This window comes from Pygocentrus nattereri, chromosome 8 (genome assembly GCF_015220715.1).
Source record: "Pygocentrus nattereri isolate fPygNat1 chromosome 8, fPygNat1.pri, whole genome shotgun sequence".
Classification (NCBI taxonomy): Eukaryota; Metazoa; Chordata; class Actinopteri; order Characiformes; family Serrasalmidae; genus Pygocentrus; species Pygocentrus nattereri.
Window position 1 is genome coordinate 17,777,668 of NC_051218.1, and position 11,816 is coordinate 17,789,483.

The following is an 11,816-nucleotide window of genomic DNA, read 5'->3' on the forward strand; positions in this document are numbered from 1 at the left end:
ATATTTGCAAAAAACAATAAAGTTTATCTGTTTGAACATTAAATATCTTGTCTTTGTAGTGTATTCAATTGAATATAGGTTGAAAAGGATTTGCAAATCATCATATTCTGGTTTTATTTATGTTCTTTTTTTTTTTTTATGTTTTACACAACATCCCAACTTCATTGTAATTGGGGATGTACAACATGTAAAGGTTTAGGCAAACATAACCTTCAATGAGAAACAAAGGCTTGATCATTCTTCATTATTATGCAGTGAATAATAATCGCTCTATTTTTCACAATTGTGTAGGACTGTTCATCAGTCACAACAATAAGTGAACATCACATTGCAGCATTTAGGTGCACTTACACCAGATGTTTAGACTAAAAAGATGGTAGTGATTAAATATCCATTAATTATAGCATTACATTTAACTGAAATACAAAACCCTATTGTGGTTATGATATCAAAACATGTAAAGTGCATTCAGATGTATCTGTGGTAGGATTAATATGTTACAATAAAAAATCTCATGTGAAAAGAGCTGCAGTTTAGGAAATAAAAAGCTAATTCCACAAACAGTCCACAAGAAATGCTGCAAAGCTCCACCTTGTGAATACAGTTTTCAGAGACAGGCTTCTCAAAAGTCATCCGCCTAAGCATTGGCCCTATCATCAGCAGATCACAAGTTCAAACCCTGGTGAAGCCATCCGTACCAAGGAGTCCAAGACAGCCCATTTGTGGCCCTCCCATTCTCCCCATCACTCAGCAGGCATCTGTCAGATGACATAACAGGGCTGGCAGTTAGTGCTCTCCTGCAAGTGCATTCAGCTGTCCAGTGACATTGCGGTGAGTGGCTTCACATAACTCAGAGGAAGCATGTGCTAGCCTTCACCCTTCTAGCACTGAGAGTGTAATGTAATTGGGGGAGACCTAGCTAGTGGGTGAAAATGGACATGACTAAATTGGGGAGAAAACTGAGGAAAAAAAAACGTGGGTGATTCTGACGTTTACAAGCATTTTTGAAAGAAAACTTGCTGAAGAAAACTCAAAACTTGGTGAACCACATGTCTTCAGAGGATGTAAGTGAATTATCTATTGTCATCATAGCTTCTTCAGTATAATGTTGACCCCCTAAAGCCCCCCCCACCCCCGTGCATGCCAGTGGGCTGAGAGGTGTGTCAGTTATTAATTTTGCAGTAAATTCTTCCGCCAAGAAATGTAGTCCATTAATGCTAATCTTTGTTTGCTCAGCAACGTAATGGACCATGGTTGCTTTTATTCTCACTGCAGATTTAGGGAGTTTTGCTGGTGTTTTTCCTTCACTTGATGAGAGGCTTGCCAGTGTTTTTAAAAAAGGAAGCTGTAGAAAATTCAAAAGCCCTGACTCCTTCCCAGCTTTCCTCACCTCAAAGTTCATACCGTTCAACTTTTTCTCTGACTTTCCCTCAAGTAGAGTTCTCATCGAGAGGTTCTCTCTCTCTCTCTCTCTCTCTCTCTCTCTGACCTTTACCTCAAAGCTGAATCAGACCAGGGTGCATGCCACTCCTCATCCTCTGTCTCCGGCCCTGCTGTCCACCTCCATTAGGCAGCCAGCAGGAGAGAGCAGAGAGGAGCTGGAGGACACTCTGAGTCTCTGGCCAAAGATTCAGAAGTCAGATGTGAGTAACACAGAGAGAGAGAGAGGCTAACCCCTCGGTTTCTGCATTATATGAGATGATCACAGCAGGCAATTTCTTGCTGTGGAGGAGCACATGCTTTGCTGTTGTTTGAATCACAAGACTAAAGCTGAGTGAATGAGCTCTGTTTACTCCACTGACTAATTTACAACAGCCGAATGCACCTCTGACTTTTCACACTTGAACTTATTTTAGACGTGTCTCAGCAAGAATGGATAAACAGGATAACAGTGTGGTAGAAATTTGTTTTCCCTCAAGAACATCTTCTGAAAAGACTGGATTTCAGCATTTCAGATTGTATTCTTAGGATCAGAGGCACAATTTGAATGTTTATGACAGTGGTTGTGTTTATCTAAATGCATGAGGTCATTTCAATGAGTAAAGCAGTGTACATGTTTTAAAGGACAGCTCTGGTATTCAGTGAGGCTTTGCTGTATTGGCTATACGTGAGTGTGTGTGTGTGTGTGTGTGTGTGTGTGTGTGTGTGTGTGTGTGTGTGTGTGTGAGGTCAGCAAACTCTTGACACTGAGTGTTATGTGAACAACATCTTTGTCCATGTGTAATTTTAAAGCATTTTTTTCATGTATTTATTTTATTTCTTCTCATTTTAGCAAGTCCTGTTCAAGGCGCAAAGAAACTAGAATTTGACGGGATCAAAAAGTGTTTAATTTTTTGTTACTGACTCAGTCATTGGCACTACCTGAGCCAAGCATTTCACCAAACATCCTCTAAAGCAGCCTTGAACTCGAGTTGTACTTTCGTGTGTGAATACTTGTGCTGCCTGAAAAAGGCTGTGATTTTGGTTTAATTGCAAACACAATGTTCTAGATCACAGAACCAACACACACGCACAAAAAAATGCTGTCCAACTACTTTTAAATGCCCAGTAAAAGTGCAAGACAGTGGTTCATTTTCATGGAAAGAAAATTTGAGAAAAGAAAAGAAAAGCTGCTGCTGCTTTATCAGGTTGGGCAAGAGGCATCTCCAAAATGTAAGATGGTTTTTGACTGTGGTTTTGGCTCTGAACTAGTGAGTGTTGCGGATCAATCTCCGGTGTAATTAGCTCCTATTGATCCAAAGCAGTTCAGCTGCGTACACACCTCTTCAGTGGCCCCAGCTCCAGGCAGCAGGAGATGTTCCTCTATTATCCTACTCTTAGCAGAGCTCTTGCCTCATCAACTAAACAAAGACTTTACTTACGAAATGAAGAAAGCCTTCTAGAGAATAAGCGACAAAAATCGACAAATACAACTGAAGTGATCTCAGTGTTTTTCCACCGTGTAACTTATTACTTTTTTTCCCGGGGTATCATATTGCTACTAATCACTGCACAATTGTGTTCATCAAAAGGCTCCTTTTAATAGTTAATGACATATTATGAATGCCATCCTCATCTTGATCTACTTTGCATGAATCATCGCGTGTGAGACTGATAGAAAAAGAGAGAGAGAGAGAGAGATAGGGGGAGAGAGACAGCTTGAAGATATGGCACTCAGGCACTATGGCAGCAGCTCAAATCACCTAGAAGAACGATGAAGTCGTTTTAATCGCCAGCAACAAACCTGACTAAATGGTTTGATATTCTCCCTGATTGTGCTGATGTTCTGGGTACTTCAGTCTCATTACCACAGATGATATGCATCTTATATTCTCCACTTTGTCAGATGAATAAATTGTCTGGTACTCGTGCTGATTGGCGTCGCAGGAACTGGCTTTGGATGAGAAATTTGGCGAATATTTCTTTAATTCTGCATGGTTATCCAGAAAGCAGTTTTCTTTTTCTTTTTTTTTTCCTTCCGTTGCTCCCACTCTCAATTGGTAATCATAATAAAGTAGCGGCCTGTAATTATAATAGGCCTGCTTGTCAGAGATATGGAGCAGATTTCAAAGCTTAAATTATTCACAAGTCGATTTAACAAACGTAATTTAAAGAAAAAAAAAGAAGGGCTGTGATATGTGGTGCAAATTACACATTAAATGCATGCTCATTCTTGTTGGAATGCCACGCTGCCCCACGTCTCAGGGAGGAAATTTAAAGGAACTAAAATTATATTCATTTTTTTTAAGTTTCCTTCAGTGCAAACTTTGTTCTTAATACAAAATTTGAACTGTATCTCAAAGCCCAAAAACTAAAGAGCTCAAACTTGAGTAGTAAGTTCCTGGCTAAGCAGGCTTAAGCTGCCTTTTGTATTGTATTTCTATCACTTTCTTTCACTTATCACTTCTGTCTTTTTTTCTTTTACTGTCTCTCAACTGCCATTTTTGTAACAAATTTAAGCTGATCTTCCGAATTTTGCATAAAACATCATGCTATCTGAAGTACAGTATATAGGCTCCTGCATCTGATGCTGCCGTTGCCACTTTCACAGAGTAAAGGAGCATTCTAGCCTAAAACTAGCATTTACTGTTATTTTTGTGTTGGGTAATACTCTGCAGAACAGCATTGCACCCTTAGCCTAATTGGTTGGGCAGAATTAATGATTTTGTATCCTTTTTGTCTTTTCTATCAGTGGTTTCTCACTTCAGTTCCCAACATGCATTTTGCACATATAAGTTGCATATATAAAAATATTGGGAACATCCCAATTGTGATGAAGAAATTCTGACTGCTCTTATATATATATATATATTATAGCACTGCTCCCAGTAGACCACACACGCACACAATATATACACACACACAATATACACACATACAGAATGCGAACATTTTTTCATTGTGCAATATGTTCCTAAGTGCAATACAGATTTATATGCAACTCTTATTTTATTATTATCCTTATTTTACTGTAAATAGTCTAGAGATTTAGCTTTAATTTTTTATTATTTATAATGTTGATAATGTTTATACTGTTTCCCATTTCTATTACTGAGTGCCCTACTCCTGTTACTCTGCTGCTGCTGTAATACTGTTTTTCCCACTGTGGGACTAATAAAGGATTATCTTATCTTATCTTATCTTATCTTATCTTATCTTATCTTATCTTATCTTATCTCATCTTATCTTATCTTATCTTATAGATGCTAATAAATACTGAGATGAAATTTGGCTTTCTAGCATTAACATTAGCTTTTTGGCTGCACGAGTCAGCTAGTGATAGGCTGTAGCACCCCCAGCGACCCAGAAGGAGAAGTGTCTTGGAATATGTGTGTGTGTGTGTGTGTGTGTGTGTGTGTGTGTGTGTGTGTGTGTGTGTGTGTGTGTGTGTGTGTGTGCGTGTGCGTGTGAGTCAGCTAGTGGACAAAAAACATTAAACAGCATCTCAATATCTGCCCCAAAGCAATTGTAGTTTTTCAAAAGTTCCCTCCAACTTCACAATCCATCATTAGAAGGGGGTGTCCTTGTCTTTAAACCAGTAAATCTCGCTCTAGTGATTACTGTGGCACCAACTGTAGGTGGTAAATAAGAATGTTTAAAACAGGTGAACTGAAGGTCAAAGTTTACATTTTGGTTGGAGTGCCCCTTTAAGATAATAGAAACTTAAGTTTAGTTTTTTTTGATCATTTTTGACATCCCCATATTTGAGGGTTCACTTATCTTTTTATCCTGAACATAGTCATCCATCCATCCATCCATCCATTTTCTAAGCCGCTTCTCAGTCAGGGTCACGGGGCTGAACATAGTCATGACGTGGCTTAATTTTGTCTAGGTGCCTACACACTGGTGCTAGGTGCTACATCTCAATCAGTCTGCCAAACAATATCTGGTCAACAAACCAGTTATTGGTCGCTGGAATCAGATCGCTGGAAACAAACCAGCGATAACTGACTTCAAGGACAGCTGATGAATTCTGCATGACCATGCAATTTGAGTTGGGTTGGATGGACTATAGTGTGTAATGTGGCAAGTAGAAAGGAGGAAGTACAAGGTAATATATGAACAAATTCAATTATGCAGGGTTAAGTAGGGGCTTTAATGCCAACTTTTACCAACTAACAGTTCATTATGCTAAACTTCTGGAAATTCTTGGTGAAAGACCCTGTAACAGTTGATTAAAACTGAGGCAAGAATGCCTTTCATTAAGTTCCTCCGCAACACGCAAACCATAGAAGTAATCTGCCCAGAATACAAGAGCAATCTTAAACCTGAGTTTCCAATCTCGCTTTCTCCAAACGACCACTGAAACGAGTCAGCTTTGATTAGAGTCTTCAGAAGTGACGCGAGCAATTTCAGGCCAGAAACGAGCACCCCGGACCCTCTACGTCTGCATGTTCTGAGAGATTGAAGCAAGGGGATACAAGATGGAAGAACAAGTGGGCAAACTAAGCCAGAACTATTTTCAGTATAGTCTTATTTGAAAGCAAACTTTGTACAATAAAAGAAAAAAAAAAGTTTAAATTAAGGGGCGGAATGGAAAGACTTTTTTTCAGAGACTCATTTTGCTCTGTGGAATGGAATTCTCTGTGTAAGAGCTGACAGAAAAGACTGCTGGGTGTACTTTCACTTACTTGCTTTTTAAAAGGAACTCTCTGTGGTGGTGCTTTGATAGGCCTCTCTACATTTTTGGTCTACGTCCAAGTGTTTGCCATAACCTTTAAACAAGATCAACACTTTCTTTCATTCTGCAAAATAGAAGCATGTTTGTCTTCATCTGCTGCGTTTCCTTGTAGTAGTTTAGCTTTAAAAAGTTAAATAGTGTGTGCGTTTGATAATACTTGCTTGTGTAGGCCTATACTAGTGGCATTTGTGTTGTGTGGTAGTGGTGGAAGGGGGAGGGGTGGTTATATGCCTGGCAGGGCATTGCGTGTCCTGCGTGCTGACTTGGACGTGTGTCAGCAGTTTGGATCCAGCTTGTCAGACATGTTTTAGCCGAGCGCGCTCCATGCCCTAACCCAGGGGACGTCCTAGTGACAGTTGTGCTCCCCTACCTTCTTTCTCTCTCTCTCTCTCTCTCTCTCTCTCTCTCTCTCTGAAAACTGTTATTTTCTTCACACTCTTTCTGCTGTTCCTCTCATATGATGCACTCCCTGCTGTCTTGCTGTCTTTCAGTTTCTCTTTCTGACGTTGTGTTAGATCATATAGCTTCTGTTGAAGTTCACCGTCGTAGCAGTTATTTCAACACCAGCTTCACAGAAGTTTTCCAATACTTCTGCAAGGGGAGTTAGGTGTAATTAGAACGTGTTCTTGTCACACCTGATACTCTCATTACCTGTTGAAAGAAGATGGAGAAATGGAATCCAAAAAACAATCACACTTTGGCTCAGATCAATTAGTTCATTTACACTGAAGAGGAAGTTGTCAAAATGGAAATAAGTCCCTTCTGTCACACTCATTCTGTCTCTGTCTGCTCTATGAACAATTTGATTATCAACTTTTCACTGACAGAGTCAGAGAAGAAAAGAAATTCTAAGCCTTCATTTCCATTAGTTGTATATGGTTTTCTAAGAAAGATCACAGTTCAAAATACATACATATGCTAATGTGCGTGTCTGTATGCATAAGTGTGTGTACTCTTTCATGTCCGCTGTGCGTTTCAGGATGCTGCTTTACATTGTTTTTTTTTGTTGTTGTTGTTATTTGTGGTATGCTTGTCATTAATTTTGTTTTGTAAATGAGTTTTTCCGTCATTGTCCGAGAACCAGTCAAGACTGTAGCAAAGTTTGGGCTATGCGCCAAGAGATTCTTCACCTGGTAGTGGAGGTTAACTGAGCTACAAACCAGATGACTCTTTACCCCAGTAGCAGAGTTTGACTGGGCCATGAGCTAAGACTCTTTTGACCACTGCACTGGGGATTTGACTGGGCCACAAATTGAGAGACTCTTCCCCAAAGTAGTCCAGTTTGTCGTGACCTAGTAGACTCTTTACCACAGCAGTAGAGGCCCACAAGCAAGAACTCTTTTAACTGCGATAGTTGGGGAGTGGACTGGGTCACAAACCATTATGATTATGGAAGAAAAGTTTTTCTGGGGCTTAAGTTGGGATACTCTTTACTGTGTTATCAGAGTTTTACTGGGCTCTAAGACTGCACCATGGAAATGGAGCTTGATTGGGCCAAAAACCACAAGACTCTGCATTGCGGTAGTGGAGTTTTACTGACCGTGAGCCAGGAGACTGGTTTGGTGTGGTAGCACAGTTTGACAGGCCATGAGCTGAGAGACTGTGTGTGTGTTTTTGTTGCTGATGCTGATGCTGATGCTGTTGCTGCGATTGTTATGGTTGTTGCTGTTTTTTTGTTGTTGTTGTTGCTGATTTGTAGTGTTGCTATAATTATACGTCATCCTTGGGTTTTAGAAAGGCACTATAGAACTTGCACTTGACAACTGACAGTAGTCCACCATGCAAGTAACATCTTGTCAACAGTGGATCTGAGGTCAGAAACTGACCTCTGATGAATGCCATAGCTCACAAATGCATAACAACAGCTTGATTATAAGACATAATTGTACTCCTGTATGACCTAAAAGGTAGGCTGCACTCATAAATTCTGTTATTACATTATACCTTCACTGTCTGTTTGAATAGGGACATTTACAAGTGGACAGAGAAAATGTAATTTAATAACAGACTGAAAAATGCTTTCCAATGCTATAACCACTGTTAAAGGAGAATATCATTTGGTAAAGCTAAATTAAAACAGACTACATGCATGTTCTTGTTTAAAATGTAATCATATGAAAAAATAAGGTTTTCTAAAATTAATACCAAAGTTATGTTGTGTGTCAAGCTGTGACTAAACTGCATAATTGATTGAAAAGCGAAACATATTTGTACATTATAATATTCAGTTTAGATTCTAATGCTTCTGAAGAGCAGAGAAATCTCATTTCCCAAACGTGAGATCAAGAGGATAAGGAGGAATAAAGTCCATGAAATATTGGTCTCTTCCTCAGTAGAGTGCATTCCTATTGACTTGCAGTGTAATTAAGATTTAAGGATACTTATGCAATTACCCTGTTAAGTGAGCTTCTATTAACTCTGATTCCTCATGCTGAACTTGCAGTTAGTCCAAAGGCCCTATTGGAGAGAAAAAACAATGTGTTTTTAAACGCTTTTTTGTAGATTATGTAAATTTCTCAATCATGTTATGGCACTGGCTGCCAATTTTTTTTTACTTTTCTTCAAATATTAACAATTGTTCTGTTCAATGTAGCCCTATTCAGTTTCCTTCTCCCTACTTCTTCTGTCTGGGGAAGTTTCTCAGACTGCGTAACCACACACCCTTCCCACCCTGTGGCTCTTGTATTTAGGCACCTGCTCACTCAGACTGCTAAGGAGTGTCACCACCTCCATGAGTGATGGACTCCAGGTGAACGTGCGTCTTTGCCTTGACCCCCACTTTCTAGGGTTGCCGTGGCCACAGGGTCATGCCGCGTCTGTCAGGTGTCAGTGGCAGCAGGCAGGTGTGACCCCTCTGCGAGGGGCTGAATATGGAGGGTTCCGCACCGCTAAATGCAGCCAGCACAAAACAGCATGTCACAGAAACAGTACCTGCAGCCAGGTCTTGAGGTGCTCGCTGTGGAGATCCACTTCCAGAAAAACCACTTCCAAGCAGCATTAGTCTCTGAGCCTGAAAATTTAGTTCAGTAATTTATAATATAAGTTATTTACCCCTGGAAGAAATGTGTCACTATAGCTTGTAGTAGATTCATGAATATTTGATAGATGCAGCTGCAATGCATAATTTTCCATAAACGTTCCATTTCGAAATAGCTTACGCTTCAATGCAAGTGCTAATTCATGATATAAAATATATTATATAAATTACATGCACTCTGATGTAAAACCAATGGAAAACTCATTTTCCCTCACTTTTCTTTTCAAAGCAAGAGTTTAATGTAATATGTAAACATTGTTAAAGTAACAAAAGGCTACCATTCACTTCCCAGCACATATAGTCCAGAATTATTGGCACCCCTCAAGAAGCTGGGCAAAGACAGTCATATAAAATAAGCAATACATATGATGATTCAAATGTTCCTTGTCATTTCAAACACAAATGGGATCTTTGTTTTCCAAAAAAAAGTGAAGTGTTTCAAAATATTTTGTTCCAAAACACAGTGTAAAAAATGTAGTGTAAAAACGGCCCCCTCATTTTGTAACTCCGCCCCTGATTGTCTCCACTTGTTTTCCACCTGTCCCTTGTTTTCCCTGTTGTATTTAAGCCCTGTGTTTGCACGTTGTGTTGGTTGGTCTTTGTATTGGTCTTTGTCCTTGCCCTGGTTCATGGTATTGGTCTATGTTTGTTTGAATCTCTGTGTTGTTGGTTGTTTCTGGTTTATGTCATGTCTGCCCCACATTCTCTCTGTATTGGCTCTATGACCCTGGACCATTATCACCCTGATTCTGGATTTGCCCTCAATAAAAGTCGCTTACGTCCGCACATGCGTCCGCTATCTCGCTCCGCATTACACTGGGTGAAAATGGATGATTATCAGAGGAGAGTTTTAGTAGTGTAATTTGTTTATTTAATGTGGAAAAAGTCAGGAGGATGCTCCTTATTCTTTTATTTTGTACTCAACTTTTGCTGCGTATTGTTGGGTTTATCTGGAATTCACCCATGAGACGATTGCCATCCATGGCTCCCCAAAAAGTCACCATCTGGTTTATTTCACCACTGTGGTTAATGGCACAAGTTGGGACTATTGAACTCTTCACAGAGTTTTCCACTTACTGCTGCAGTCAGCTGGCCACTCACCCTTTGCAGTGGGGGAATTTTTGGTTGCAGCTCCATTGAAAACAATGGAATATCCAGTTTGCTGCCTTCCACCCACCACAAACATGTGAGTGCAACATAAAAGATAAAGAGAAGCTCGAATATTTTCATGCAGAAATTAATTATGACTGTTTTTAATACATAAAACCTCACATGACATCATATGTGGACCTCAAGTTTAAAAAAAAAAACAACAACTAGAAAATATATGCCCTTTAAACTCACAACAAGCTCAAGCTCACTTCTAGTGGCCACAAGATCTGGACCTGGAAAACAGCGCATGCATGTCTTTTGGCTTTGTGAACAGAAGGCTGGTGGCAATTATAGGGTCATGTGATTGGAAATGAATTGCACTTTGTGGCAGGGGCTAGATTGCGGAGAGGTAACAATAGGCTTTGAGCGGCTGTTAGCTGGAGCCAGCAGGTCCCATTCCCTTTAGAGATAAGACGGCAAAGAGCCTGAAAGCGTCTGTCACTACCGCCAGTCTGATAGGCTATTCTGAAACACAAATGAACAGATAGAGTCAGTCATACTGTACACGTGTGCACACACTCACACACAAAGAGATGTATGGCCATTTAGACACACAAAGTCATGACAAAAAAATAAATCCTAAGAAATGTCATAAAAAGTGATAGCAGGCCTTTACACACACAAGGACAGTAACCAGTATTCTCATATCAATACCATAAACATCCACAAGGTTTTACCCATTCAGGGTCCTCTTGCCCCTTGATGAATGTGTGTGAGTGTTCTGTCTTTTAGCAATGAAACATGTTTCCACTCTGTTCATACACAAATCCAAATCTAAATCCCTCTAAAAACACACTTATATCCAGGCAGCTTTGAAATGTCTGTCCATACGAAAGAAAACATGACACAATTTAAAATAATATGACATATTCAGTTGTGCATCAGTAGAAGAGAATTTGGGGTCCTGTTAATTGGTGACCTGATGAGATATTATTTTAAACACAATCAGTGTTGCTATATTCTTTATGTATAAGTAATCATTTGACGTAGCATTGGCAATAGTTAAAGCTGTACTATTTAATGCTTTTGTGGTGTCGGAGTAGAAGATGATGTGGAAAACAACATGTTATATAAGCGCTCTTTTATTGACACAGCAGCTGGGCAGACCCACCGCTCAGCACTGCTGAACGGACAAAAAGCAAAGGCAAGTCACATCCAGCGTCATATATAGAGTCTACAGTGACCACAATATCTACCTAACTAGCCCCAAAGCCTGGCACAGACTGTCACAAATGACACAAAGGCACACCCCAAGCTCACAGTGACTAATTAAAATCTCTCTTGTTGCCTCCCACATGTCCATAGCCAAACGGGTTGATAGTGGGACACTGCAATTTTACAAGTGTCACACCCAGTCTCACAAAGAAGCTCCAGCTCAATGTTTAGGTCCCAGATGTGAAATTAATCACACTGATGTGTATGTATGGCAGTAGTAGATGTTTACTGAAAATTCATTCACATCCACAA